This window comes from Rhineura floridana, chromosome 7 (genome assembly GCF_030035675.1).
Source record: "Rhineura floridana isolate rRhiFlo1 chromosome 7, rRhiFlo1.hap2, whole genome shotgun sequence".
NCBI lineage: Eukaryota > Metazoa > Chordata > Lepidosauria > Squamata > Rhineuridae > Rhineura > Rhineura floridana.
The window spans coordinates 150,048,530-150,061,392 of NC_084486.1; the positions used below are offsets into that span (position 1 = coordinate 150,048,530).

Genomic DNA, 12,863 nt, shown 5'->3' on the forward strand with positions numbered 1-12,863 from the left:
CACCCCAAGAGTCTCCTGCTGTGTGCAGAGCTTGAATGGCAGACAAATACCACAGAAAGAGTTGTGTAAAGGCAGAAAGTGTGAAAGCCAGGATGCCAGAGGAATAAACAGGTTAACTTAACCAGAGGGCCTTGGCGAGGGGAGTGGGTTGGAGATCAAAAACACACACCTTCCCGCCAATGGGGGACGGCATCAGGGAGCAGCAATCTTTTTCCTGCCAAGGGCCACATTCCATAAGGCACTGGTGGCTGGCGGCTCCATGTCAGTGGGGCAGTGGAATCCGCTCCGGTTTTTAGTCTGAATTAAAAGCAGCTCCTTGGAAGTTCACACTAAAACCTGGAGTGGATTCACTGTCCCACTGACATCGGGGCCACGGGTCTTCACTGCCATGGGGGGGAGTGATGTGTCAGAGGCCACATACCAAATGTAGGTGGGCTGAAGCCAGCGGTAGCCAGGGGCAGAAAGTGGACAGGGCCCTCCTTTTCTCTCTCCCCCTCCCTCTCTTCCTCCTGCCTCCTGCCAGAGGCCTGAACTAATCCATCTTCTTGCAGAGGGGTTTTGAAATTAGGGAGGCAGCAAATTGCACACGTGTGCTTTACACAAGCCACCCACAGTCTTTTGTCAAACCGTGACAAAATTTGTTCGCATAATTCTGGCTTTTGCAGTGCTAGACTGTGATCCTATGTCATCATTTAAAAACAAATCAATCAATCAGAGCCAACTCATGTTTCCATTGGTAAGATGGGGTCCAAAAGCCACTTATGCCAATCACAAGAACATAAGATAAGAAGAGCCTGCTGGATCAGGCCAGTGGCCCATCTAGGCAAGCATCCTGTTCTCACAGTAGCCAACCCGTTGCCCCTGGGAAGCCTGTAAGTAGGACCTGAGCGCAAGAGCATCCTCCTCTCCTGCGGTTTCCAGAAACGGGTATTCCGAAGCATCCTGCCTCCAACAGAGGATGTACAACATAGCCACCATATTTAGTAGCCATTGGTAGCCTTTTCCTCCGTGAATTTGTCTAATCCTCTTTTAAAACCATCCAAGTTGGTGGCCATCACTGCCTCTTCTGGGAGCAGATCCTATGCGTGCTCTGTTGGGATTCTGTCCTGAATCTTCCAAACATTCAGCTTCGTTCAACATCCCTGAGCTCAAGCGTTATGAGAGAGGGAGAAAAGACTTTTCTCTATCCACTCTCTCCATGCCATGCATCATTTTATTCACTTCTATCCTGTCTCCACTGCCTCGTCTCTTCTCTAAACTAGAAAGCCCCCAAATCAAGAGCCCAAGATGAGAAGGTTCTCTACTCACATCTGCTCCTCCTGCATCAGATTATATGGACCGTTAAAGCCTCTCCAGCCTTCTAAGGAACTCTCTATAAACAGCTGGACATGGCCCAAAGAGTGGAAGAGGAACAAAGGGAGGAAAAGTGGAAAGGAGATGCTTTGGGGCACCATGTGCACAACATCTGGCGGCCCAGAGGAACAGCAGGCCTCTGATCAACAGGAACCATGTGTCCTTCTCACAACAAGTTCCAGAGGGACCACACAGGGTGGGCGAGTCCAGGCCACATCACAGTGGGGAAGAAATGAATGTCCGCTTAACTCCAGACTTTGCTAAACTTTGGCAACTTCCAGAGTGCTGCTGCATTTGCAGGTGGGATTCAATCACATACCGGCAAATTTAGGTGGTGTAGCTGGTATATCACAGTGGGGAGGAGAGCCTGGCTGAGAGTCCAGAGTCTGTGAGTTCAAATCCCCGCTCGTGTCTCCTGGGCGTCAAGGGCCAGCTAAAGATCACCCCCCACGGCGAGTGGCTCAGGGGTTACGTGCCCTGCCACCTGTGCAGCCGTGGGCAAGCTGCAGAGTCCCAAGGAGCCCAGCTGCCCCCCAGCTGGCAGTTGCGGACAAGGAAGGGGCTGGCTTGTGCAGCTGTGGCAAGCTGAGCAGGCCCTAGCCAGCTGGGGAGGACTAGCCTCAGAGGGAGGCAATGGGAAACCCCCTCTGAATACCGCCTACCATGAAATCCCTATTCATAGGGTCACCATAAGTTGGATAGACTTGAAGGCAGCCCATTTCCATTTCAACAATTAAAGTGGATTTGATGATCTTCTGCAACAAGCCGACTTAATCAGAATGCATGCTCAATAAACAGGCCATTGAGAAGCAAACTTTGGAAGCAGGAGCACATGTGCAGACAAACAGACCAGTGGAAATGGAAGGGGATGCAGTCCTCAGATTTCTTGGAAGGGGACACTCAAGAACATTGCCACCCATCCACACAGGACCTTTGTGCTGCTGTTCGGCATGGCAATGTCTGGAACTATCTACAACAGTTGCGCGGGGTCAAGCTTAGCTCAGTCAGTCATAGAGCATGCACTTTGCATGCTGAAGGATTCAACCTTGGACATCTCCTGTCAAAGGATGTGTGGTAGAAGGCCTGGGAAAGACCCTTCTCTGACCAAATCCTTGGGGAGAGACCATCAGTGGGTGCAAGGAACAGGGCCAGCCTAGGTGAACCGCTATGGCTCAGGGGCACAGAACCTGGTTTACATGCAGAAGATCCCAGGTTCAATCACCACCAATTCTAGGAACAGACCAGTCTCTGAAAACCTAGAAAGCCACTGCAAGCCTGTGTGGACAATGTTTACATAAGAATCAGGCCAATGGCCCATCTAGTCCAGCATCCTGTTCTCATGGTAGCCAACCAGTTACCCACGGGAAACCCACAAGCAGGACCTGAGTGCAAAGAGGACTCTCCCCTCTTGCGTTTTCCAGCAACGGGTATTTGGAAGCAGCCTGCCTCCGACCATGGAGGCAGCGAATAGCCATCATGGCTAGTAGCCATCAACAACCTTTTCCTCTGTGAACTAGCCTTGCCCTCTGTGAATTTGTCCAATCCTCTTTTAAAGCCATCCAAGTTGGTGGCAATCAATGAAACGATGGAATTCCGCTGAGCTGGATGTACCAAGGGCCTGGCCCAGTATAGAGAGGCTTCCTAGCCAGTGATCTGACAGTATCAGGAAGCTTCATGTGGGGGAATGAGCAACCACAAGACTCCTTTGCTTGCAGGTCTAGGTGGAAAGAAAGGATGGATGCAACAGGGGAAATGTGCAATTCTCACGCAGCAATAAGGTGCATGGTTTATTAGGATCAACCAGTGTACTGGTGCCCAATAATTCCTGTCTCTCCTCACCTGGGGCGAGTGAGACCAACAAGCCAGGAAGTCTTGGCAAGTTGTTGCTACATCTGAACTGGGCTTGTTGTTTGGCTCTCCCTAACAAACAATGATCAGAAGCCGACAACGAACCATGTTAGCTAGGGGACAGGTTGTAGCTCAAGGAAAAGGCCTGTAATACAGTGGCATGACACCTGCTTTGCATGCAGAAGGTCCCCGGTTCAATCCCAGGCATCTCCAGATACGGCTGGGAGTTTCCTGCCTCGAACCCTGAAGAGCTGCTACCAGTCAGTGTGGACAACACTGAGCTAGATGCACCAATTACCTGACTCAGTATAAGGCAGTGTCCTATGGTCCCATGAACGTACACACCACACATTTAAAGCACATGCACTCCCCTGCCCCACCTCACCCCACAATTCCAGGAACTGCAGCTTGTCCAAATGTAGGGTGCTGGGATTCGTAGCTCAGTGTGGGTGTAAACTACAGTTCCCAGGATTCTTCGGGAATGTTAAATGTATGGTGTGCTGCATGCAGCCCAGGTATAAGTTTATCATAGAATCATAGAATAGCAGAGTTGGAAGGGGCCTATAAGGCCATCAAGTCCAACCCTCAGCTCAATGCAGGAATCCAAATCAAAGCCTGGGCTCCTGCTGGGAGGGAGGACGGGATATTAATTAATTAAGCATTCCCGACAGATGGCTGTCCAGCTGCCTCTTGAATGCCTACAGTGTCGGAAAGCCCACTACCTCACTAGGTAATTGGTTCCATTGTTGTATGGCTCTAACAGTTAGGAGGTTTTCCTGATGTCCAGTCAAAATCTGGCTTCCTGCAACTTGAGCCCATTATTCTGTGTCTTGCACTCTGGGATGATCGAGAAGAGATCCTGGCCCTCCTCTATGTGACAACCTTTCATGTACTTAAGAGTGCTATCCTATCTCCACCCAGTCTTCTGTTCTCCAGGCTAAACATGCCCAGTTCCTTCAGTCTCTCCTCACAGGGCTTGGTTTCTAGTCCCCTGATCGTCCTTGATGCCCTCCTCTGAACCTGTTCCAGGTTCTAACCTTCTGCCTTAGAGTTGAGTAACCTTGTTCAACCCAAGGGGTGGGCAAAGGCAGGAAGGGCGGAGCAAAGGATAGGATCCTTGCCTTTGTACAGTAGGCTCCGTTCCACCCAGGTGAAACTAAGAGGTTTCTGCACCTCCCCACCCCGACCATCCTTTAGCCAGGCAAGCAACAGACATTGTTCAACGGCACATTACAGCCAAACACACTCAAAAAGAAGATAGGGCATAGCCTATAGAGAGGTCCGAGGGCCTGAAGAGAGATCCGAGGGCCCGAAGAGAGGTTTTGGGGGCCACATTTGACCCCTGAGCCTAAAGTTCCCTATCCCCTACTCTTTCTGATACAATCCAGCCTGTCCCCACTTACCTTTTTTTTAAAAAAGTGGGAAATCCCCAAATGCTGCACCCTTCCCTCATACAGGAGTCACCCCACCCCTCTGATCATTTTGGTTGCACTTTTCCAGCTCTTCAATATCCTTTTTTGAGATGAGGTGACCAGAGCCATCTGTGGTGTTCCAAGTGTAGCCACACCACAGATTTGTAAAACAGCACTATGACATCAGCACTTTTATTTTATTTATGTAACAAAGAGTTTTATTTACATGCAACTGCACTACAGCAAGAAATATAAACAGAAGGAAACAAAAAAGAAACAAGGAAAAGAAATGTAAATAAAATTTACATTCAAAACACGACATTCCCTGGACACAGGCACGACAACGCATTCATCGTATTTGCATGGACTACATTGAAAACTCTCATCCATTGAGATTTTTCAATATTATTCATCGAGCTAGGCTAAGGGTTCATCCCCGTAAGCCATTTCTGAAAACGAGGATTGTTTTGCTCCACTTGCCATGCAGCACTTTATACTTCCTTACACTGGGCCACATTTGCCATTTTACTGCCCATCCTCAGAAATAACTCTTTTCAATGCCTTTTTGTGTTTGCCACCCTGAATAGTTTTGTGCCATCCGCAAACTTGGCCACTTCACTCTATCCCCCTCCCCACCCCAAACTTCAGATCACATATGTGCAAAAGCACTGGTCCCAGATGCCCACAGATCCTGAATATTCCCCAAATTACAGATTCTAATGCTCCCTTTTCCTTTTCCACTGAGAGCATGAGGCCGCTCAAGAGGTCAAGCAGCTAAATCCATCTGGGAGCTAAATTTGTTGTTGTTATGTGCCTTTAAGTCAATTACGACTTATAGCAACCCTATGAATCAGCAACCTCCAATAGCATCTGTCATGAACCACCCTGTTCAGATTTTGTAAGTTTGGGTCTGTGGCTTCCTTTATGGAATGAATCCATCTCGTTTGGCCTTCCTCTTTTTCTACTCCCTTCTGTTTTTCCCAGCATCATTGTCTTTTCTAGTGAATCATGTCTCCTCATTATATGTCCAAAGTATGATAACCTCAGTTTCATCATTTTAGCTTCTAGTGATAGTTCTGGTTTAATTTGTTCTAACACTCAATTATTTGTCTTTTTCACAGTCCATGGCATGCACAAGCTCTCCTCCAGCACCACATTTCAAATGAGTTGATTTTTCTCTTATCCACTTTTTTCACTGTCCAACTTTCACATCTATACACAGAGATCGGGAATACCATGGTCTGAATGATCCGGACTAGTGTTTAGTGATACATCTTTGCATTTGAGGACCTTTTCTAGTTCTCACATAGCTGCCCTCCCCACTCCTAGCCGCCTTCTGATTTCCTGACTATTTACAGGGATTTAATCTGTCCCAAGTGCCATCCTTGTGGTCATAATGATCGTCAAGCCACTTAGCAGCATGTGGCAGCTCCGAACAGTCCAGGTCTGCTCCCACCCACTCTCCCTTCCACAACAGCCTCTGCAGAACTCCCCTCCCCACAAGCGGGAACCTGACAATCTACAAGACAATTCAGCTGACATGCAAGAGAAAGACAAATCATAAGAGTTGACACATGCCTCTCCGATCAGATTTGCATAGCCATTTCCTGCCCTTCTCCTACAGGGACCGGTTAGCCATGCTTGCTTATTCACACGTCTGCATACAAAGCATGGAGTGAACGCTCTGGGTTTTTTTAATTATTTTTATTTATTTATTTATTTTATTTAAAATATTTCTATCCCGCCCTTCTACCCTATAATAGGGCACTCAGGGCGGCTTACAAAAATAAAATCAAACGCGTACATAGTAAAATTGTAAACAGTAAAATCACAAAGACATTAAAATAAATTTAAAATACATAAAATACAATACACACACACACACTAAAGGGACTACAAAGGTAAAGTTTAATGCAAAAGGCATAACATTAGTGTCAGGCTCTACCTTCAATCCCTCCCAAAGGCTCTCTGGAACAAGATTGTTTTCAGAAGTCTCCGGAAAACCAACAGGGAGGGAGCAGAGCGGACTTCTTGGGGTAGAGTATTCCAAAGCTTGGGGGCCACAGCTGAAAAAGCTCTCTCCTGCGTGCCTGTCAATCTAACATCTTAGAAAGGGAGCAAGGGTAAAAGAACTGCCCTGCCACTCCATTGCCCCAGGGACTTCTCTCCCAGCTCAGATGTGAGCCAGAAAATTGGGGGTGGGGGTGGGGAAGGCCTGGGATAACATGGCAGAGCACAGGGGAGGCAGACAGGGAAAATGGGAACAACAAAATAACAAGCAGGGTTACTCTGTCTTGCCTAGTTCAGTCCTGTGTTTTGGCTCACTTGCACGAGTCCTCCACAGCTATTAGAACTTAATTTTGTTACAGAGCAGGGTGCTATGGGTATAACCACCTTGGTATAACCACATTAAGGGAGAAGGGCTGGAGTGCAGTGGAGTGCATGTCGAAGGTCCCAGGTACAATCCCTGGTATTTCCAGGTAGAGCGAGAAAAGAAGTTGAGAATCCTGCCTGAAACCCAGAGAGCTGCTGCCGGTCAGTGTAGACATCTCTGAGCTAGATGGACCAATGGTCTGACTCGATATAAGGCAGATTTCTATTCACACTCTGGGCAGGGGAAAAGTGTCTGGCTCAGTGAGCAACTGATGCCGTACAGGCAGGAATTTGGGACCAGCACATCCCATATGTAAGATTCTTCAAACGCAAAAGCAAAATCTGTGCCGGGAATAACAAAATTCTCCACTGCCAGAATAGCAGCCACACCTTATTGTTGTATGTTAATTACATGCAACAATTACAACTACCCACTTGCTTTTTTCCTTTCCAACTCTGAATTGAAGCTTGTGCCAAAATCCAGATTCTGCAGGGGCAAGAGGTGCCAGTTTACACAGGACTTTCCAGGTGTAAAATCAGTGTCTTCAGGTACCAGCCTGCACAGGAGCGCTAGAATAGCCTTCCTTCCCCAACCTGGTGTCCTCAGAAGTTTTCAACAACAACTCCCATCAGCTTGCTTTGTTTTTAACCACACAACGGCGTCCCTGGACACCACCTTCTGCTTCTATAAGGCGATACAGTTACCAAGTAACTCTTCCAAGTAAATACTGTTTGTAAGAGAAGCAAACTGCTTGGGGGATATGAGGAGATACTGTATAGGGTCCATTCCCCCTGAGGCTTATTTTTATAACTGATGGTTAACAAGGAATGTTTTATTGTGCTGTTATCATTCATAGACAACTGGAGTGCTTTTCAAACATTCTGATTTGATTTTCAATGTCTGGGTTTTTTGTGTTTGTGTTGCAGATTGCAGAGTTAAAATTTCATCAAATATAATTCAAAAACAACCCTACGGAGTCGCAGAACCTGCTTCACTCTTAAACAGAGTCTAGATATGGCCTCTGTCAGTCCAATCCAACCAACAGCCTCCAGACCTGAGTACAATGAGCTGTTGCATGTTGCCTATTTATTTACTGCATTTGTATACCACCCATAGCTGAAGCCGAAGCGCCTAACAGGAATGAACAAGGCAAGAAGATACGGCAGAAAATGCACCATTCAGCCACCTGAACAACAAACTAACAAGCAGGGTTATTCTGTCTTGCCTAGTTCAGTCCTGTGTTTTGGCTCACTTGCACGAGTCCTCCACAGCTACTAGAACTTAATTTTGTTACAGAGCAGGGTGCTATGGGTATAACCACCTTGGTATAACCACATTAAGGGAGAAGGGCTGGAGTGCAATGGAGTGCATGTCAAAGGTCCCAGGTACAATCCCTGGTATTTCCAGGTAGAGCGAGAAAAGAAGTCGAGAATCCTGCCTGAAACCCAGAGAGCTGCTGCCGGTCAGTGTAGACATCTCTGAGCTAGATGGACCAATGGTCTGACTTGATATAAGACAGATTTCCATTCACACTCTGGGCAGGGGAAAAGTGTCTGGCTCAGTGAGCAACTGATGCCGTACAGGCAGGAATCTGGGACCGGCACATCCCATATGTAAACCACCCATAGCTGAAGCCGAAGCGCCTAACAGGAATGAACAAGGCAAGAAGATACGGCAGAAAATGCACCATTCAGCCACCCAACCCCCCCGTGGACATTCCACTTACCTTCTCTTTTGGCCCTCTGTCGCCATGCCCTGTCACTGGGCTCCCACGTCTGCCCTCAAGTAAAGCCCAGGTATAAACTCCAGAGTAACAGTGTGCACTCTGTGCCTGTCTTATTTGTTCCTGCTGCTGTTGATCTTATACGCCAGGAGGCCCAAGCGCTGTTGACACACGCAGACAGCTTCTTGCTGCTTGCTGTGGCTTTCGTCGCTGCGCACTGGCAGACACAATGCGCACTCTTGTGGCTATGCGCTGCCAAGACGGCTGCTCAGGTAAACTTGCTGCTGTTCATCCGAAAAGTACCCAGCAGATAGAGACAACATTGCTGTGGCTTGCAGAGCAGTGATAACAGAGGCAGCTGTGAGATTGTCTGGCTGAAAGCAACAGGTATGCTACCAAGTTCAGTCTTGCATGCACAGATCTCCACACAAGGAAGGCATCACACAGCGGCGGGGGTAATCCAAAGGACCAAGCAGGGATACTTAATGCCAGGCTGAGGTTTAGGGTCCACTGCAAGGCCTCCCTCTGTGCAGCTGCTACAGCCGTCAAGGTCAATGCTGCAACTTTAGGATGCCAAGACCGCGGGGGGGGGGGGAGAAAGAGGCTGCTGGGGCAATCCAGATACAAGCAGGTGGAAACAGGAGACAACGTTGCAGCTTGAGGACAGAGAAGGTATCAACCACAGGATGCTTCAGCTTGCAGTACACTGCACTAAACTTCCAGGTCTCTGAGTTGAAATGCTGCGCAGGAATAACAACACTTGGTAAGGCTGCGCTATGAGACTCGCATAAGAAGGAAAGGTGATGACAAGGCTACTCCAAAGCAGCGAGGCAAGAAATGACTTGGCTGCTGCTCAACGGCCAGGCATGTTCCGTGCAGCAGAGGCAGGAGGAAAGGGGGCCTTGCTGCAACCCTCCAGAGTGGCCCAGCAGGCTGAGCCCAAACTAACATGCCCCGAGGACGCAGACGTCCAGCAGGGGTTGCTGGAGCGCCTGGCCTGCAGCCTCAGGCTTCATCAAGCCAGGACCCCTCAGCAGTCCCGGTGCACAAAAGCAGCGGCCCTGGCAGGGGGGGTGTCTGAAGCCTCTTCAGTCTTCCAGTTGCCCGCAGTGATGCTTCCCAGGTCCACCCGCTGGGCTCTTGGGGGCCACTCCGGGTTGCCCTCCTCCTTTTCTAGCCCTGCTGCGGCTGCTGCCTGCCTGCGTTCCCCACCCCTTCTTGCACCCCCCGGCCTAAGCCCCCCGGCTCCTGCACCCCCTCCTGCACCCCCCTGATCCAGCCCCACTCCTCCTGCACCCCCGGGCTCGCCCCGCCCCCCTCCTGCAAGGCCAAATGCTGCACCGCCTGCTGGGGCCCCCACCTGGGCTCACCGCCTGGCCCCAGCAGGCTCACATCCCTCTCCCCCTGAGGCTGGTGCTGGGCCCGCAGGCCGACCTCCTGCTCCAGCCTGGGCCACCCCTCTTGCTCCTGGAGGCCCCCCAGGCTCAGACCTTGCTCCTCCCAGCCCCCCTGGCCCAGCCCCTCCTCCTCCAGCAAGCCGGGCCCAACCTGTCCCCCAAAGGGCTTCTCCCCCTCCCCTTCCCAGGGCGCCGGGGGTCCCCCCTCGCCCAACGGCGAGTGCTCTTCCTCCACGCCGCAGCGCTCCGCCCGCCGCCCCCTGGCCGCCGCCTCCTGCACTCCAGCGCCCCCTGCCGCCGGCCCTTCACCTGCCCACTGCACCTGCCCCGCCGGCTCCGGGGGACTCCTCGCGCGCCTTTTTCTCCCTCCCCACGGCAGCCACCCCCCCTCCTCCTCCTCCTCCGACCCGGGGGGGCCGGGCTCGGGGCCTTCCTCCGCCCCCGCCTCTAGGGCCGCCCTCGGCTGGGCCTGAGGCCGGCTCTGCTCCTGAACCCCGCAAGGCAGCGCCTCCTCCTGCACCCCGGGGCCCAGGGCCTGCTCCTGGACGCCCCGGGCCAAGCCCCACGCCTCCTGGACCCCCCGCCCGAGTCCCAGCGCCTCCTGGCAGCACAGCCCGCTCCTGGCCCGCACCTCCGGCCCCCGGATGGCTCAAGGAAAGGAGCCCCCGCGGCGCCTCCCGCTCCCCAGGGCCCCGACGCCCGAGGGGCCCCCTTGACGACCTGCCCTGCCCTGCCCTGCCCCGACGGAGGGGGAGCACCTGTACCCCAGCCTCTCCGGGTCCCTGTGACTTCCTTCCAACCGGCCCCCCGGGCGCTCCTTCCGGCCCTCTCTTCCCCAGCCGGCGCTGGCCAGCTCGCAGCCCGTTAGACCCCTCGCCTTCCTCCTCCCAAATTCTCCCCGGGACCCTCTCCAACCCGCGGCCTTCTGTGACCCCCCCTTTTCCTGCTGCTGCCCCAATAAAAAGTACTCTTCCTTCCCCTTCCCAAAATGCCAAACTTTCCCCCCAACCGCCTCCTTCGGCTTCGCCCGCCCCTTCCTCACTTTCCAGGCGGGCCGGATCGCCCCCCCCCGCCTGCTCCTGTCTCGCGGCCCCCTCCACCCTCTGCGCCACCCGGCCCGGCTTGGCTCGACTTGGCTCTCCAAAGTCGCCCGGAGCGTGGCTCGGCTGGTTCCCTTCTCGCTTCGCTCCGCCCCCGCCGCCTGCCTTAAAGGAGCCCCGGCTCGGCAAACGGGGAGCCGCAGCCGAGGGGGGTCACTAGAGCTGTCCAGGTCGCGGGATGGGGGGGGGCAAGGGCAAAGCAGAGAGAGAGAGACGGGGGGCCTCCGCGGGTCTCTCTGCCCCTCTCCGCTGCGCCCAGGGCGCACCGACGCTGCCGGGCGAGGGCAACGAGGGGTTAACGCGGAGCGGGGACAGAGCTGGTGCCCAGAAGAAGTGCGGGGGGGGAAAGAGAGAAACAGCCCCCATTCATTAATTCCCTGCCCGGGTTATGTAAGAGGCGGCGATGACTGCGCAGCTTCGGCGGGCGAGCGGGCGTGGGACGAGCCCCAGGCAGCGGAGGAGGCGGCCAGGCCGGCCAAGTGGTCCAGCCATTCCTGCATCCCCGCATCCCTCTCCGGCCCCGGCAAGCCGCGCTCTTGGCCAAGCCGCCGCCGTCCCCGGAGAATGGGACAAGTCGGAAAGCGGGGCCTGGGGTTTGTGGGATCAAGGGCTGGGCTAATAGTGAATCCAGTGGCCGGAGGCTGATTTCAGAGGCCGAGGTGGACCACCTTCGGGGAGCGCCAGCGCTGATGATGTTCTTCAGCCAAGCAAGGAAGGGCAGCTGCCAACAGGCTGCAAAAGTTCTAAGTGACACCGGGAAGAATTCAGCCGGGAGGACCTTTTCTGCCCTGCCCAGAGTACCCCTTATGTTACTGTGTCTTCTCCTTTATGGCTCCTCTTTATGAAGTCTGCTTTTGTTTAAATGAATGTTTTATGTTACTTTATGTAAACTGCTTAGAGGTTATTTATTTTTGATTATGTGGTATTTAAATCTTTGCTAAATAAAAATAGATATATCTCATTTCTGTGTCTCACAAACTGGAAAGGTTTTCAAGGCAGGGGTTAGGGTGGTCTTTAGGGAGGGGACAGTCATTATGCTGGGATTGCATGTGATTTATTCCCGAGGAATACCACTGTCTAGTCAATTTAGGGCACAGTTCTATACTGAATAAACCAGATGTTGCCCACCTCATGAACCCCAGATGTTGTTGGACTATAACTCACATCAGCCCCAGCCAGCAAGGTCAATGATCAGGAACGCTGGGAGCTGTGACCCTACAACATGGGGTAGGGTGTCCACAGGTTCTCCATCCCTGGTCTAAAAGATCCTATCCCATAACACCAGATTTTTCAGACATTCTCTGCATATTTCTAAAGATCTCTACAGACAGGTTAGGTTTATTATATTGTTGAGATTTTAACGTTTTTATTCTGTACATCGCCCAGAGTGACTGGACAACCAGCCAGATAGGCGACTAATAAATCAAATAAACAAACATGAGGACTAGAACATTTAGGGCACAATCCATCAGAAGTCCTCCAGTCCTGGTTGAAATGGAGGGGATTTAGGAAAGATTACTACCACTACTGCATTCTAGCTCAGCTCTCATTCATTTTAATTAGGCTTGCAGAGGTGACCTTCCAGTGGAGTGTGCCCATTATCTTAAAAAAAAAAAGTCCAGATGCCACTAGGCAGTATAACCAGAGTCACAGGAA

General features: G+C 51.8%; 1 protein-coding gene across 1 annotated transcript in view; it reads right to left on the reverse strand.

The window, feature by feature from the left end:
* Positions 1–9,295, reverse strand: part of TNK2 (tyrosine kinase non receptor 2) — a 137,867-nt gene extending 128,572 nt beyond the window's left edge. Inside the window, exon 1 of the mRNA XM_061637589.1 lies at positions 8,714–9,295. The gene's annotated coding sequence lies outside the window, so the exon portion shown is untranslated. The remainder of the gene's footprint in view (positions 1–8,713) is intronic.
* Positions 9,296–12,863: the final 3,568 nt, after the last annotated feature.